The sequence below is a fragment of the Balearica regulorum genome, chromosome 4, assembly GCF_011004875.1.
Source record: "Balearica regulorum gibbericeps isolate bBalReg1 chromosome 4, bBalReg1.pri, whole genome shotgun sequence".
NCBI lineage: Eukaryota > Metazoa > Chordata > Aves > Gruiformes > Gruidae > Balearica > Balearica regulorum.
In genome coordinates this window covers 42,281,405-42,298,809 of record NC_046187.1, presented here as the reverse complement: position 1 = coordinate 42,298,809, position 17,405 = coordinate 42,281,405, and positions in this window count along the sequence as shown.

Genomic DNA, 17,405 nt, shown 5'->3' with positions numbered 1-17,405 from the left:
TGCAGGATCCTGCCGCGCACCCTTGCTCTCCGCTCCAAGGGGCGGGCAACGAAATTTCTTAGCCGAACCAAGACCCAAGCGAATAGCTGCTCGTTACCAGACACAACCTTGCCAAGAAACCTAGAGGCAGCTATTACGTGTTGCAGCGTGCAAATTGAAAAAACCAGAGCGTTAGAAAGGCGGGCTGCGTACGCGAGCGGCGTGGAGCTGTGCAAAGGCTCAGGCAGCACCAACAGCAGCTGGAGAAATAATCGTGGACTTACTTTTGGAAAGACAAGGCAGAGTGCCAGATGGCAGCCGACCAGAAGAGCAGAGGTCTAAACAAAAGCCCTGAAAAAAAGAAAGGAAAAAAAAAAAAAAGAAGGAACAACAACAACAAAAAAAACAAAACCCAAACCCTAAACAGGGAACTAGTCTTTTTGGGGCAACACAAATTTCATTGAGAGATATTTAAAAAAAAACCCAAACCAAACCAAACCAAAAAACCAAAAAAGATGCCCAGGCTGTTAACAAACACATTTTCTCAGATACCTGCACCAAAAATATCGCAAAGCGTTACCTAGTTTATTCATAAGTCAGAAAGCCACTAAGAAGAAAAAAAAGCAGCTTTCTTCAAGGGGAGTTTGATGTGCTGTTTAGCCTGCTCTGTCATTTTTCTTGTCTCTCTTCATAATCCCTATGTAACCCAGAAACAGCCAGTAAAAAAAAGAGACCCTCTGCTTGTTTAATTACTTCCTGAAAATTTGACAACTACTACTTCGGTCTCATTGGATAATCTACTTTTAAATTGCCTAGTCTTTCAAAGACAGCATAATTATTTGAGTACACTTACTTCCCTAGCTATACATCATGCCTATCAAAATTAAATGCTTCCAACATACCACTGCAGCATTTTAACATTTCACTTCTGTAATACATTTAGCAGTAAATTGATCCTATACTTCCTTTTTAACAATTTTTCATACCTTTAGCAGTAAAGCACAGTTAGAAGTTGGATTTTTTTTTCTATGATGAGGGAATAAAGTTATTTAAAGAATGCTAAAGAGATTTATAAAATGCAAAGGTTGGTGGAAATTTTTGTGATCTTTAACAGTTATTATTTCCTTTATTTCTGCTTTTAAAAAAATGACTATTTCATTAATAAAAATAATTTCTGAAAAAATATGTAAGCAGACATAATTTCATGAGTTTACAGTTTTGCTCTACATACAACCATGATAATAAATGTTATCTCAAGGAATTAATGTGATTTTCCTCTGAAATTTTGTGAAGATTTTTTTTCAAAACAATAAAATGGTTTACAAAAATGAAGAATAAACAATTTAGTATACTCGTTTAGCAGACTGTTCCACTGACATTTTAACTGGTGAATATGTCAATTTTTAGAAATATTATTTTTTTCTGTGATCCATATGATTATTTATTTCTGCTTCTATATCATCAGAAAACCAAAAATGCTCTGCACAACACGTATTGATTAATCATCAAAATATGCACCGAGCACGTATTCGGGGCACAGTCACTGCAATGGGAGTGTGTGTATTTTTCAAAGCTGTAGGACTACCCCACACAGTACTAGGATTTCTCCTGTAAAGGCATGGGAAGCTAAAAGCAGGCATGAACACAGACCTCTCTCCCAGATATTAACACTGCTTTCGAGCATTCCTCTCTCAGGATGTGCTGAATTTGAGGTTTGGGTTTGTTGGTTGGTTGTGGTTTTTTTTTTTTTTTTTTGTTTGTAGAGAGACATGTCAATAAGCCACACTTTCAAAAGAGAGAGGTTTTATTTGCAGGAATGCATGCAGACTCTCGTGGCAGAGCCTGTTGGTATATGCACCACATGTGCGTGTATGCATGTAAGCCAGAAGACTGTCTACAGCACATGTGCAGGTCAATGCAAAATGAGTAAAACCAAGAGCAAAGGAGGTAAAGAAACAGCACGTTAAAAAAAGGAAAAAGAAAGAACCCCCCCTTGGTTCTAAATCATCACAAAGACTGCAATATCCTGTTATCTATTGTAGTAACATCATATACAAAATAAAGAAACAAATGTTGCCCTTCTGTGAAGGGAGGTAATAAAAGGTTGGCTCATTAAAAAGAAAAAAAAAACCTGAGGAGATAAGAAGTATGTTGTTTTAAGCAATACTCAAGAAAAGCACAGGCTGACATAATTTTTAAGCAGCCCAAATTTCTTCATATTGGCTGTTCCTGTTGTCTTACGGAGCAAACAGTATGGACACGAGATGAAAGACAAGTAAAAGCCATTGGATGTCTGGTTGCCACAAACCAGCTTCTAAACCACGCTATTGACCTAGCGGAGAAGAGCTTTGTATGCTGATCTTCAACTATTTTTTCCCACCACAGACCTAAGAGACTAAAAAAACCCGACGGAATATGTTTTGGGGGAGTCGATAACAAATGCATTTCACCCTAAAGAGAGAATACTACTCAGCAAGGGTTAGTGTTGATTTAAAACCTCTATCCAGAACACCTCTTTAATTCTGTTGCTATGACTACCTAATAGCAATTAGGTAGATATTAGGAAGGCAAAGTGTCAAGTTATAACATTAAACGATGAGGAAATAGTGACACCACTTCAAACACCAAGATATTTTGATTTAATATCAAAGAATTAAAACCAGTTGCCTACCTGTTTCTAAAATTCTGACTCCTGATTTCGTTGATTTTCCAAATCAAGTTTCATTCTCCCTCATACCCTAAAAACACTTACATGTTCAGAAAATATTAAAAATGGCAAATCTTATTAGAACTTATGAAACTTTTGCAGAAATAACATATAAAATAATAAATAGTATGTATAAATAAATCCTATCCCTTCCCTGCTACAGGATCAAGCCAAAACATGTGCAAAGTGGAAACTGATGCACAAGAAAATATTTAGGCACAATCTACAGAACTCACAAGAGTAAGCTTGAGTCCAGGAATATTTGCAAGCTCGGGAAACAGTGACATTAATCAACTATGCATACGTTAAGAAATTGCACAGGTTAAAGCTGCTGAACAAAAGCATTAGGGGTATGTGCCTACAGTTGGACTCTGAGGATTGTATTTAGCCCCTAATGAAGTCTGGCCAACAATTCCCACTGATGCTAGCGGGAAGCGTCCTGCACTTCTGAAAATTGAGATACTTATTAAGCTGCCTAAATAAGGTGTTTGCTTAGGCAGAAGGCATATTAAAGGGAGGGAATAACACTTCATATCCTGACATCTGCATATGTGCATCAGTGTACTTGGTCTGCTACCGTGCGTAGTTGGTGCTATTTTTTCTGTGGGTAGCAGTAACAGTTTTTACTCTTACATAGTACTCAGTGGCACGCGCAGCTCCTCTCAGTTTCTGAGCTTTTTATTTTATCAGTGGCTTAGATAAAGTGCATGCGTAGATTTACTTAAATTGTTATGGAAAAAAAAAATCCAAACATGATAGTTTATTTGAATTTAGTTGATTTTGATTGTAGTTAGCTGATTTTCCTTAATCATCATCAGATTTGGAAAGTAAAGACATATCAAATTTCTGTAAAAAATTAAATCTAAATGCTTTTATTCAGAAGAGTATTCCATAACGGTTTTTACTGAGTATCCCATGCTTGCTTAATATTTAAGGTCAGAATAGTCACAATAGAATTAAATCACTGGTCTGAACTTAGTCATGCTCATACAGTGATTTATAAAAACAGATTAGATCTTAAAAATCAATCATTTTAAATGAAAGAATTCCAGGTGACATCCCACATGGAAGTAATATCTAATTAAGTACAACAATCTCAAAAAGGAAAAAAAAAAACCAAACCCTTCTTCAGTAACTTATACGTGTGTATCTTTTATTTCCAACTTTTCTTATATTATAGAAACTGCTGTGTAGTAGCTGTCAGTCAGGTTCTATATTTTTGTTTCAGTCTCAGTTATCGAATTCATGTTACACTGAGTTGCCATATAAAATAATAATAAACCACTGCTAAACATCTGATCCACCTTAAAAAGCTTGTACTAAGATCAATTTTCAAATAGAAGTTTGACCCAGAATTTCTCAAAGATACCTGAAAAATAAGTTGTTCTGATAGTAGTTTACAATATTAATAAATAACTAAATAATTAATAATAATAATAATAAAAAAAATCAACATTTAGTTTCTCTTTCCTGGGTTTGCATGCTCTTGCTTTGTTCCTGAAGTGTCAGGACGTTATTTCCTATCCTCTTCTTAAACCGCTTTTCTCTAACGGGGCAGCACTGCAGAGCTGCTACACAACAACCGTGTTGCCGACATACCGATAGTTTTCTGGGTTTGAAATTTGTCCTTGTTACATGCATAATCCTCGGGGGAAGGCCCAGGGGAAATCCTCACCTCAGTGAAACCTGTTTCCCAATTGCTCATGATGGAGCCAGCATTTTGTAAAGCAAGTACTTTTGTAAGAGGTGCAATGTTCCTGTAGACGTAGAGTGCCATGAAGGTAGAAACAACTCAGCTACTGTGGTCAGACAAGTATTTCCTTATTCTTAGAAAAATAAAATAAAATAGCGTTATAACTAAATGTAATAACCTTTTTCTTATAATGGGTGATTTTGTGACAACCTGCAATAAAAAAAGGCCATCGGGCCAGAGATTCCTGTTCCTCTTAAGAGATTTCTTTTTACTTATTTATTTTTGACTTTGAAGAAGGGTAAGAATTATTTCTTTAAACAACTGAGTGCAGATTAAAATTAACACTGTACATTTCAATTATTATAAATTCATCAGGGAATCAAAAGAGTTGGTATCTTTTTAATTAAAATATTTTTATCAGATAACCTAAGCCTCTAAAGCCATATATTTGATTTTAATTAAAAAAAATTCTGGTTGTGATCATTGTTCAGAATTAATATACCAAATAAAATATGGGAAGAAAGGAGGTAAGGGGAGGTTATATAGTGTTACCTGATAAAAGGAGACAGTAATATTTAAAATGAGGTAAGTGTTACACCGATTTATGATGTATTTTATCTTCTAGAGAAACCCTAGTTTATCGTAGTGTCGTTCAGTTTGAAACGTCAGCTGTATATCTTTCTGCTTTTGAATGTAACTCTAGGTTGAAAGGAAAAGGTTTGCAGTGATGTGATGTATAAGCAGATCAAAAGCTTGGCATTTTTTCTGGGATAATTCACTTTTATATTGAAACATTTTTGTTGTCATAAATACATAAATATTATAAATATATTATAAATATCTTGAAAGAATATTAATTAATAACACTTAACATGCCTCTCATCTTCATGGTGCTGTACAAACATCTATTAATCAGAAAGGATGAAAATGTTCCTTTTGTTTTAGTCCCCACTCAAATTATTCTGTAAACATCCTCATCTCTAACCCACTAGCACCAGGATTTGTATTTTTTTCTTTGTTTTGAAAACAAACCAAAAATCTTCATTCATCGTCTGCTTGCTTTTGTATCCATAACGTATTTGTATGAGGAGTCTTGCCAGTATAAAAGTGATTTAGTTTGTAAGAAAACAGAAATGCTTGCGTGGTGGCCTTATAGATACAGTGCCCAAGTAGCACCATATTGATAATGGATTTATTCTCAGTATATACTTCAATAAATTGTAAACCAGACTCTGCCTCTGTTGTGTATGTGTTTAAAAGTGGCGTAATCCTCCTAGTTGTTCTTGTGCTCAAAAAAAAAAAAAAAAAAATCCAGAAAGAAAATAAAAAGCTGCCAATACAACAGGGCAAAGCAAATCAACCTCTAAGTCCCACCTAATCTAATCACTCAAAAGCAATCTACCAGCCGGGGGCCAAGCTAGCCTGTGTGTCGCAGCTAGCGCACAGAGCATGGCAAGCAGAGGTGGCACGTTGCTTCAGCTGCAGGCTGTGCTCAAGATGAAAATGCTCTGGCTTTTAAGGACAGTACTGAATGTTGTATTTGTTTATTTTTTTTTAAGCTAAAATTATAAGCCAGCCAGGATCCAAGATTTGCTGTGGCTGAAGGAGGAAAGATGGCACCAATCTGCAGATGAGCAGGACTTCTTTTCTTTCAAGGTAGCCGTTCCTACCTCCTGCTGATTTTCAGATACCAAAACAGCAACGAAATGTCACTTCTTGGTGATAGCTCTCTGAATATACTGTTGGTTCCCAGCTCCTAAGACTGCGTCAGTGGACCGTTTACCATTCAAAATCACACCAAAATCGTGAATTGCTGATCCCAATAGTAGAGGGCATTTACCCATCCCATTTCTGCACGTGCACCTATATATCCAATACAAAATATATTTCTAATTCTGCTTTCATAGATTTAGTAGTGTATGCACACTTCTAAGAATTTAATGAAGGAAAAAACATTACAGTCATTATTTGTACTCTCAGTGGGTTACTTTGTCCTGTGTAAGTTAAGCCAGCCCCCCCCCCCCAAGCACCATTGTTTATTTCCATTTACAGCAATTTGTAGGATAATGTATAGTTGTAGACTAAGAATTAAAGTTGCCTGACACAATTGACAGCACACTTTATTTAAAAAGTGCCAGCCTGAAGTCCAATGACCTTCCACTTTTCATCTTTAGAAAACAACTTTTGGTCTACGTTACATTATACTATTAATTTTTTATATCTCATAGCTTGTTCCCAGAGTAAATGGGATAATAGCTATTGTAATCTATAAACCATTAACATATTTTCCTCATGAGAATTCAGTGTCTGGGTTGTATACTTTAGTGTTAACATCTTGAATGTAAGTAGAAGAAAAGAAATCACAACTAAACCAGAGGGATTATTTTTTATTATTATAACTTTTTTTTTTTTAAATTAAAAAAAAAAGCCAACTTTTTCCAATCAAGGAAAAGAAGAAACTTGTGTAAATCTTCCAGGGACCTCAGCTCACAATTTAAGTTCATTATGGCGGATAAGAAATTAATGGTTGTTGAGCACTCTTATGTGTTCTGGGGATTTAAATGAGTATAATTCAGACATGTACAACAGCAGGATCTCATTTATGCATATGTGATCACTTAGCTTCTCATCACATCAACCTGTTGGATCCATTGGGCCCATTCCAAATCAGACGAATGCAAAATGAGAGTGTCCTATTGACTTGGGGTGCTTTGGCTTTGGCACACTGAAGCAAGCAGCTCTTGAAGACATTTTCAGACCTTGTCTTGGCCAGAATCCTAGACACATCAAGAATTTGGAACAAATTTAGAAGTGCCACTTGGGGCTTTAGTTTTTGTCTGTTAGTCTTCCACTGAATGGCTCTTAGATTATAATCTGAATCATTTATGCACATACCCAGACAGATGTACATACATGGATGCACACAAAGATGTAGAGCATAAAGTCATATTTAGGAAACTAAGTGCATGCTTTTCTAACTCCCTTACAGGATTCTGAAAAGGGAAAAAAAAAAAAAACACCAACCAAAAAACCAACCTACTTTCTTTCAAGTCTTCTCTGGACAAGAATGATTCTTGAAAGACCCAAACGGGAGCAGCGACCTAGTTCATTACTGAATGGACAATGAAACAGAAGCATGTGGGTATCCCTTGATTCTTCCTTCAGTGGCTCCCTGTCAGAGAGGCATCTGTTTGTCTGCTGTTTGCTAAGTTTCTGTCGAGCCAGGAAATACATAGAACTTTGCAGTATTTGATGTTGCACTGGCAACAAGTTACCATTTATTAAAAATATTGAGAAGATAAAACAATTGTAAAATAAGTATTTGTACAGGAGACCAATTGCTATAGCTTTCCCTTTTCCTCTTTCAGAGAGGAACCTTATGTTTTTCTGAAACACTGGGCTACCCTGATTAAAAAAGAAAAAAAAAAAAAAAGAAAAAAAAAGCCAATACATAATCAGGGTCTCACTTTGCCCTTGTTCACTATCTTAGCAGGCTGAGTCTGGAGTTTTGGCTGCTGTGGTACATGGAGAGGAAGTTTGCAGACAAACCCCTCTTTTGCCAACAGTAGTAAGGTAGAAGGCAAACATGCAAGCCAAATTGCTCCTTCATAATTGGTCAGGGTCTATAAATTATAAGGCACTCCAACACGCACAGAACGGTCAAAAGACAGCACGGATCACAAGGGAACAGGAGAATTTACCCCTGCACAACTCCGAAAGAGTTTTGTTCTCACTCTTTTGCATTTTGCCGTAGCATGCTCTTTCTCTCTTTGGTTTTTAGTATTCATTTATTCATACCACCCCCAAGGCAAACAAAGCACTAACCCCAGACATTTAGTGCTATGGTAGCTGTTGTCAGCCCCAACACTTTATCACCTGTGTTTTACAAAAAGTGAACCCGGAGCACAGACTGCCATTTACCACGGCCAAATGAGCAAGTAGGAGACCTAAAAATAAAACAACTTCTCAAGGCTCCTATAACCAGCTGCCAATGCTCTAGGTACATATCTATGTTGTTCCAGTCAGATACTGTGTCCTTAGAATCTGAGGGCAGAAAAGAGCCTTCTTCATTTAAATCCATTTCGATTCCAAGAAAGAGAAACTTTGACGTGTTTGCTATGCTTCACTTGACATACTGCCTCCAGGGCAATGTTCAAAATGACCTTACATAACAGTTTACATTCATAATCCATCACTGCAGAGGGAAATCAAAACAACAGACTCTTTCCCGCTCCATTCTGAAGGGCTGCTCTTGTTCTATGTTGTGTCCTCAGGAAAGAACCAGTGATGAAATCAGAACCACAAAATCCACATAACACCTTCCTCAAAAAACCCTGACTCTGGCAACGCGCATTTGCAAATTAGTTGTAAGCATGAAGTGGCTTAAAAAATGAATAAAACAACTTTTCTTCAAAGCTCAAAGGCCTTTTTAATGACTGGTTATCAGGTGACAAAGCCCACTGAATTATCTCAAGTACCACATTTAGAGCGGATTAAATACTAATATATGCACACATTATGCCCTTTTACATGTAAAAGTTACATTTTTTTCAGCAAAGACTGCATTTAATACAGATTTCTTTTCCCTTCCAATTTTTTTTCTGCACCTATCAATATAATATTCCAGGATCTTGCAAAATAATATTATTACTTACCAGAACATGATAAATCACACCCTGTCTTAACTTGGAGATGATAACCTCCCTCATTTTATTTGTCAGTCCAAAAAAAAAAAAAAAACAAACCACCAAACCAAAAAACCCAAACGCAACCCATTCCTACTCACCGCACAAAGTGAGTAAATATGACACAGCAGGTTTAGCAATAAGAAGTCAATGAACTGATAAAATCCTTGAATTCTGAAGTATTCTTACTATCACCAGATCTAAAACAGTTTTGCTAAACAGCTCCCCTTCTTTGGTAAGAGAAACAAGGATGGAAGCTTTACAATTGCCTTCAGTGCTTCTTGATAAATAGCAAAAAAGCTCAGTGGAAATGTTCAACTTCTTTATGATTAAAAAACAAACCTTTAATGTAGTTTTTGTTTACTGTGTCATAAGTGCAGCGTTGGAAGTTGTTGCCAAAGAATCATTGGAACAGGCATCACTAAAGCAGTGTCAGGCAGCCAGCTCTTTGAAAATGATTCAGTTCCTCTAGTCTTATGACTAAAATAATATCCAGTGGCTCCAGCTCGAAGCCTGGTTAATACATCTGTCCAGAACACATAATTACTCGGTCATAACATTCCCCCGGCCACCAGCCAACAAACCAATCAGCATTTCTTCCTAACTCACTAGAATTTTTGCTGTGTCAAACTGTTTGATCTCTTGGTAGTAAAAATGCAAAAAATGGAAGGACACTGGACTGGAAGGTTTTAATTTAACATAGTTTCTCATGGAAATTAAATCTGAAAAGAAACATGTTTTTGTTGACATTGCTGAAGTTGAGATTTTCATTCTGCTTCAGGAGTGATATTAACATATCTATCTTGCAGCTTTCTTATCTCTTCACCAGCTAAGAATCTGCAATGTAATCTCACTTTCATTGTTTTCACAAGGAAACTCGTGTTTATGAGAAAGTGAAACGATACCAGCAAATTTAAAAGGTTGTTATGTGTGTAACTACCAAGGAATATGCTACATACACTGTGCATGGAAATGAAACTGAAAGAGATGAAACATGGTCTAGATTTACACAGATACTACTGTTCACAGTCCTCTAAGCTTTATTTGTAAGAATATATGCTTAATTTTCTGAAGCTACATTTTGAAAACTCTGATCCAGATCCTGAGGCACTGGAATCAATAAAAGCTTTATATTGGCTTCACTAGGACACAGGATCAAGAGAACCATAGCGTTATACTTAGTCCCCATATCACGTGCCAAAACCACAGCCAGGAAAGCACTCCCTGCACATTTCAGAGTAATTAAATCTTTTCTCTACACAGATACGATATTTCTAAAATGACAAAAGAAATTGTCAAAATTTCTATAGTGAAGATCTTAGGCAACACCCTCAAATGTGCAACCTCAAAGAACCCACATCATTTCCAAGATCGTAGTATTTTTATTGCTCAAGTGCTGTAGTTTTACACAGTACCCTGTTTCACAGTGTCTCCAGACCAACAAACACCTTTAGCCCATGGCTGACATTCAGAATTTGAAGGCACTACAGGAATACAAATAAAACCCAATGCACCTCCCCTGTCCACACTGAATATTAGTGATTCGTTCTGGCGAATAGGAAACAAACAAACTATGTCCTTAATTTCCTTCACAAGAGCCACACGAGATACAGATACATTGGCTACGTCTAGACTGGTGCGTGGGTGAGGACAGTAAGGTGCCCCGTTCATCCTAAACGGAAGACTGGAAGGAAGAGGATATAGCTCTCATCTGGATTCTGCATATAGGTTTTCTCTCCGTAGGAAAAAGGACATAGAAGGAGGAGGGATTGGCAGGATCCCTCTTTCAAATGGAACTAGGATGTGGTTGGAGTTGACTTTCAGAGAAGCTCAGAAGCTTTCCTGATTTAGTCTTTACTGTTTATTCCTTATCATCAGCATCAAATCTCTGAGATTCAGCACCTACTCTGTACAGAACTGGAATTTAAGGGATCCAAACAGCGTGTTTTGAATTTTTGGCCTATTACAATACAGGGACATTAAATATTTCAAAGGTGTATAGACTTGATCTATGAGCCTTAATAATAGCATCACACATTTCAACAAAGAATTTATGCACTAAGGTGTTAGAGAATCTGTGGCAGAACTGCAAAGTAGTTCATCACAACAGCAAAGGATGCCAAGGAATGATGGGGTTCTTATCATGTATTCCAGCATCTGCTTGAAAGCACCCTTACTTTCCTGAATCTAAACATTCAAACTATTATACTTAACAGCAAAGCTAACAGTTCCCAACTCTTTGAGCAAAATGGGAAAATATTGTATAACTTTTATCCCACCAAGGATATGTAACAAATATTAAGACTGACGGATTAAGTTTTGAAATGCCAGAATAATGCTGCCTGAATTCATGCAACCTACCCACATCAGCTGCCTCTGTGCAAACGCACTTTTATCCACTTTAATTCTATGATCTCGCATTAGCTTTTCAACAGGACTCCTGGCTTATTTGGTGAAAACATAATACTGTGTTTTTCACATCTGCATTCATCATACGTTTAAGTGTTGCACAGAGGCATGTTATCCAAGCCCTGCTTTGAATACAAAGCTGTGAACTTCATGGGTTTATATCCACTTCCACCTTTCTCCCTCACACCCAGTTTAATGGAGTGCTTTGCAAATTTTATTTTTGCATCACCTTACTATTAAGACCCATTAGATTACTGGTATTTTTTTCCTCATAGGGAAACCAAAAATCCAGATCAGGAGCAGTTATGAATTTGTGAGACTATGTTAACAAACAGAGTGCTGTGAAAAATTGGACTTTAACTAGGTAGATACTGAGAAGCAGCACTGAACAATTTCAGCAGTAGTCATGAAGACTCAGTACCCTGGAAAGCTGGCCACAGGTGTTTCAAATTATTTAACATAAGAAATTATGAATACAAAGCAAATGTCTGAATGAGAGCACTAGTATTTGCATACTTTGCTGCCCCCCTCATCTACAGGAGTGAAAAACCCCCAAAAGGGGGATGTCAAGGTAGCATTCCCTATGAGCCTATTTTTTCCTGTCCGTCCCCCCCCCCCCCCCCTTTTTTTTTTTCCATCTCTTTCCAGTATCTGTGATAAGTAAGGCACAATCCCTACAGTCACCTTAGCTACAACAGCCTCATCCACCTTGGAGCACAGCCACAACAAATTACTGCCGTGCAGCACAGAACCAGCTCTCTGGCTTCAGTTCTCATCACCTTCACCCTCCCAGTTTCTTTTCTTTCAGAAAGCATCAAAAGAAAAGGGAAGAAGCATATCGTCTCTAGCCCCTCCTCCTTTAAAAAATAAAATTAAGACATATTTTATCTTTAGGAAAGCAAAACCAAGTGCCCGGTCTCTGGACTTGGTCAAACTAGCTCTGGGGATGCTGTGATTAATTTGAAGAATGCTAGACGCTTTAGGGCAAAGGCACCTGAACATCGAGTTTCTTATTTGGAAATGTCTACAAGTTTCCATGAAGGTATTCTCATGGCTGGAGTTTTGGCTTCAAAATTTGTCCCTCACAGTAATAAAGTCACATGGCATTTTATCTTTCGTATAAAATGCAGAAAGACCATACAGTTGTAGAGCTCAGCTCTGTACATGAGTAAGAGTGGGCTTTCTGCCGTCGTCGTGCTCTCTCTGGTTGCTTTGCCTCGCACATATAATCTCAGGCATTATTTTGGGCAAAGGAATTTGTACACAAGACAGTAAAAAATAACTACTAAGTCTTGTTTACTGGCCCATACCCAAGTTACATGCAGTTACCTGCAACCCCAGGAATAGTTCAAGTAAAAGTACTGGAGACATTAAAGTAGTGGCCCTACCCATCAGCCAAATTCATCTTGTGCAACTACTGGTGTATGTTCCAGAAAACCAAAGATGTCTTTTCTTGGAGCAGAACAAATTAGCTTTTGCTATTTTGCCATCCTACAGACTTAGGATATTTTCTAACTGGAGCTCATTACCTCTAATCATCAGTTTTAAAATAACACACAACCCCCTCCCCTCAGACTCCTTGATACAACAGCAAATGTTTGTATCTTGTGTTTTAATAATTCAGCTTACAAGGATGGGAATCATCTGACAAGATTTAAATATGTGTTATGTATTCACAGGTACATCCACAGCAAAAGGTGTTGTCTGGTGTCGTGGTTTTACCCCAGCTGGCAGCTAAGCATCACACAGCCGCTCGCTCACTCCCCCTCGCAATGGGATGGGGGAGAGAATTGGAAGAGTGAAAGTAAGAAAACTCATGGATGGAGATAAAAACAGTTTAATAGGACAAACATAGTAATAATAATAATAATAATAACAACAACAATAATAATAGTGATGAACAGCACGATTTCTTACCAGCCGAAGTCGATGCTGCACAAGACCCCCAGCTGCCCCGCCTCCCAGCCCCTGAGCACAAGCAAAGCAAGATGAGGAATTCATTCCCCAATCCCCATGGGCAGGCAGGTGTTCAGCCATCCCCAGGAAAGCAGGGCTCCATCATGTGGAACAGTTACTTGGGAAGACAAACACCATCACCCTGAAGTTGATGCTGCACAAGACCTCCAGCTGCTGCACCAGGCCCCCAGCCGCAAATGGAACATGACGTCATATGGTATGGAATATCTCTTTGGCCAGTTTGGGTCAGCTGCCCTGGCTGTGTCCCCTCCCAGCTTCTTGGGTGCCCCCAGCCTTCTTGTTGGCAGGGCTGTTTGAGAAGCTGAAAAGTCCTTGACTGCTTGGCAACAACTAGAAACATCACTGTGTTATCAACATTACTCTCATCCTAAATCCAAAACACAGCACTGTACCAGCTGCCATAAAGAAAATTAACTCTACCCCTGCTGAAACCAGGACACTGTCTTTTACAGTTAATGACAGAAATGGTCATTGTGGGGCATAATTTCAAACATCTATTTCTCTATTGACTAAAAATGTAAGTTACAGACTATGTGTTCAGAGAGAAGGATCTCAAGTAAAATAATTGCTCTACAGTGTCAGCAGTTACTTTCACCAGCAATGGACATACTTACACTGAATCTGAAGGCAAGACCAACTTCTGGGTTTGTTAACAGAAACAACAAAAATAGATTAAGGTATCGGGTCTGGCTGAGCTGGAGTTCATTTTCCCCATAGCAGCCCTCACGGTGCTGTGCTGTGTGTTGGTAGCGAGCGAGGTGCTGATAACACACCAGTGTTTTGGCTACTGCTGAGCAGTGCCAGCGCACATCAAGGCTGTCTCTTCAATATTTACCACCACCTCCGGCAGGCTGGGGGTGGGCAAGATCTTGGCAGGGGATGCAGCCAGGACAGCTGACCCAAACTGACCAAAGGGATTTTCCATACCATATGACATCTGCTCAGCAATAAAAAGCTGAGAGAAAGGAGGAGGAGGTGGGTACATTTGTTATTTATGATGTTTGTCTTCCGGAACAGCCACTATGCATACTGAAGCCCTGCTTCCTGGGAAGTGGCCGGATGTCACCTGCTGATGGGAAGTAGAGAATAAATCTTTTGGTTTTCCTCTGCTTCTGTGCACAGCCTTTTGCTTTATTAAACTGCCTTTATCCTGACCCATGAGTTTTTTCTCCCCATCTTATTTTTCTCCCCTCCCTGTCCTACTGAGGAGGGGAATGATAGAGCAGCTTGGTGGGCAACTGGCATCCAGCCAAGGTCAACCCACCACAATTAATAAATACACTGAAGCAGATCAATTAAATTCTTTTGCTGTTCAAACCTCATGCCTGGATTTTCTCACTAGGTCAGACACTGTCCATGGCCATTTTCAATTACCTTGCATAAAGAATTGTGGGTTTAGTTCTAGCTAGCCAGAACTTCATAGCATGATGTGGACAACATGTGCACTGGATTATTATACCAGATATTTAAGTAGAGCGCTCTCAGTAGAAGATCAAATATTGCAACTCATTTAAGCCACAGAGCAAGAACTATTTCAAAAGCACGCTTTTGGCCTGCAGCAAGAGCTACATGTAAATAAGGTTGTATTTTAGCAGGATCATGAGAACAGGTAGCTGCTGTATAGGCAACAAGAGTATTTCCCAGCCAATTAACACATAAGCTGAAACTATCAACTCACTACCATCTTTAAACACATATAAAGCTGTGAAGCCTACCCATAGAAAGACCACAGTGACATCTGAAGAGAATCATTAAGACATTGGGCACTTGAGCAGAGGTGTCCATTAATTTGGTTTAATTTTGAAATCAAAGAGCAGCCTGGAACTTACCGAAGAGGATTATGATGAAGTTCATTCCCAGGCTGGTTCTGCATATGGGCACATCTCGGGAAAGGCTGCTGTGTATACTTGGTTCAGAATAGCTAGGTGGGGTTTTTTTGTTCTGGTGGGTTTCTTTGTTCCTTTTTTTGAATCATACATTAGATTCTGTTGAAAATTAAACACTTTCCTCACAATCTGGGAGTGGGTTTTTTGTTTTGTTTTGTTCCTTTTTTGACCCAATTTGAATTCTTAGGATCTGTATGAAGAGATTATACGAACAGACATTACGTGTTAAAAGCTAAAATAAATAGAAAGAATGATCTCTCCACCCCCCTTCCCTCTGTTTCTTACATTTGCAGGAGCTGCAGCATTGCATGTTCTTATGTTCCGGTCCTTCCTCTTTTCCAGGGAGACAGTACACTTGCCAACATTTTTCCTTCACTGCTCTCCTCTCCCAAAGATCCATATTTCAAATCTGAAGAACATATTCCCACAATCATTTCTCCACATGTCCTCTGGTCCCTAGCTTTTCCAGTCCTATCCTTCTTTGTTTTGATAACACTAGGGAAATACATACTTGGGACTTCTCAATGAAATGTCATTAATATATATGTATGAATTGAAAAAAAAAATCTGAAAAAGAGCCTCATGTATCACTTCAGCATGTCATTTAAAGAAGGGGAAAGGTTAACAAGTTGTCCTAATTTATTCCAAAATTAGGGTTAGTACAGAAATGAAAGAAAGCATTAAGTTACAGCCAATGGGTCTATATACTTAAGATTTTATGTATGTACCACCTTAACAGTCCCTCTTCTAAGTCTCATATTTCTTCCCTACATATGCCTTGGCCACAATCATTTACACAGGTGATGGCTAGATACGATTTTTTTCCTGAAATCTTTATTGTTCCCCTCTCAGTATCATAAAATTCCAATAAAGCCCACCTTGCTAAAACACCACTGGGTTGTCTGTTAGTCTCTTCACCGGCAGTGGGGAGAGGCACTGAGAATCCGAATTCCCCTCTGGAGAAGCCTTTCTCTTGGTTGTGAGGCTCAAAGATAACATAACTAAGGTTAAGTTAAGGTAACATTATCTCAGCTAAGGTTACTTTAACTTAGGGACTTCGTTTCCATCCCTGCAGGGAGGTGAGGTGCATCCAGGCCAACGTCTCGCAGGATGCTTCGTTGTTAGGGCACGACAGCAATCTCTGACGCGTGGCGTGCTCTTTCCTCTGCTGCCACTCTTTCCAAAGGCAATATTTATCCTTCCACTCAGAAATGAAAATGAAAGCTAGTGTGTGACAGAATGTACAGTATGATGCAAAGCACTTCATGTCATAGCGAGAACAGCTCACAGACAGCACGCCAGTGATGATATCATTCATAGACAACAGTTAATTTGGAAACTGGAAGGGAGAAGCTAATATCTCTAGTGTTATATGATTTTGTACTGAAAGGCCCTCGCATAAATGCACACATGCACAGGAATGGAATTAAAAGAACTTCATTTTGGGACTGAACACTAGAAAATGTACAGTTGGGGACAACTTTGCATTGGTCAGTAGATGAGATAATTGGCTTTATTCTTTAACTTGTTATTGAACATATATTAACATTTCCTGATTTTTGCAGACTTAGGCAGCAAGCTGGATACTAACAGAGGGCTTTTTTTCCTCCCTGAATATGCATCTTTTCCAAACCATTTATGATGGTTTGCACTGGTGAAAAAAGAAAATCTTAAACTACTATTAAATACACCTTTGACTGAATCCAGGCTACAAAGTAATGAGCAACTATGTATTCTGGATGAACTCTAAAGAGTTTCTTATAGTCATATATTCATCCCTTCACCAAGACAATCCACTGGACTTCAGGGAGTATACATATATATATATATATATATAGCACTCTGTGTATATAGATGCTGTATATATTACTACTTCCTTAAAATAACAAGCAGAGTCATGAAAAAAATATAAAGAATAAAGATGAAAGACATAACTGCTTAGTTTGGAAATTAAACATAAACTGAGGCGGAAGAAATTCTCATTATTTACTTAGGGCCTGATCCAAAGCTCTTTAAAGTCAGTGGAAAGAACATCAACTGCACGAGGATTTAAATTGTGACACTACAGT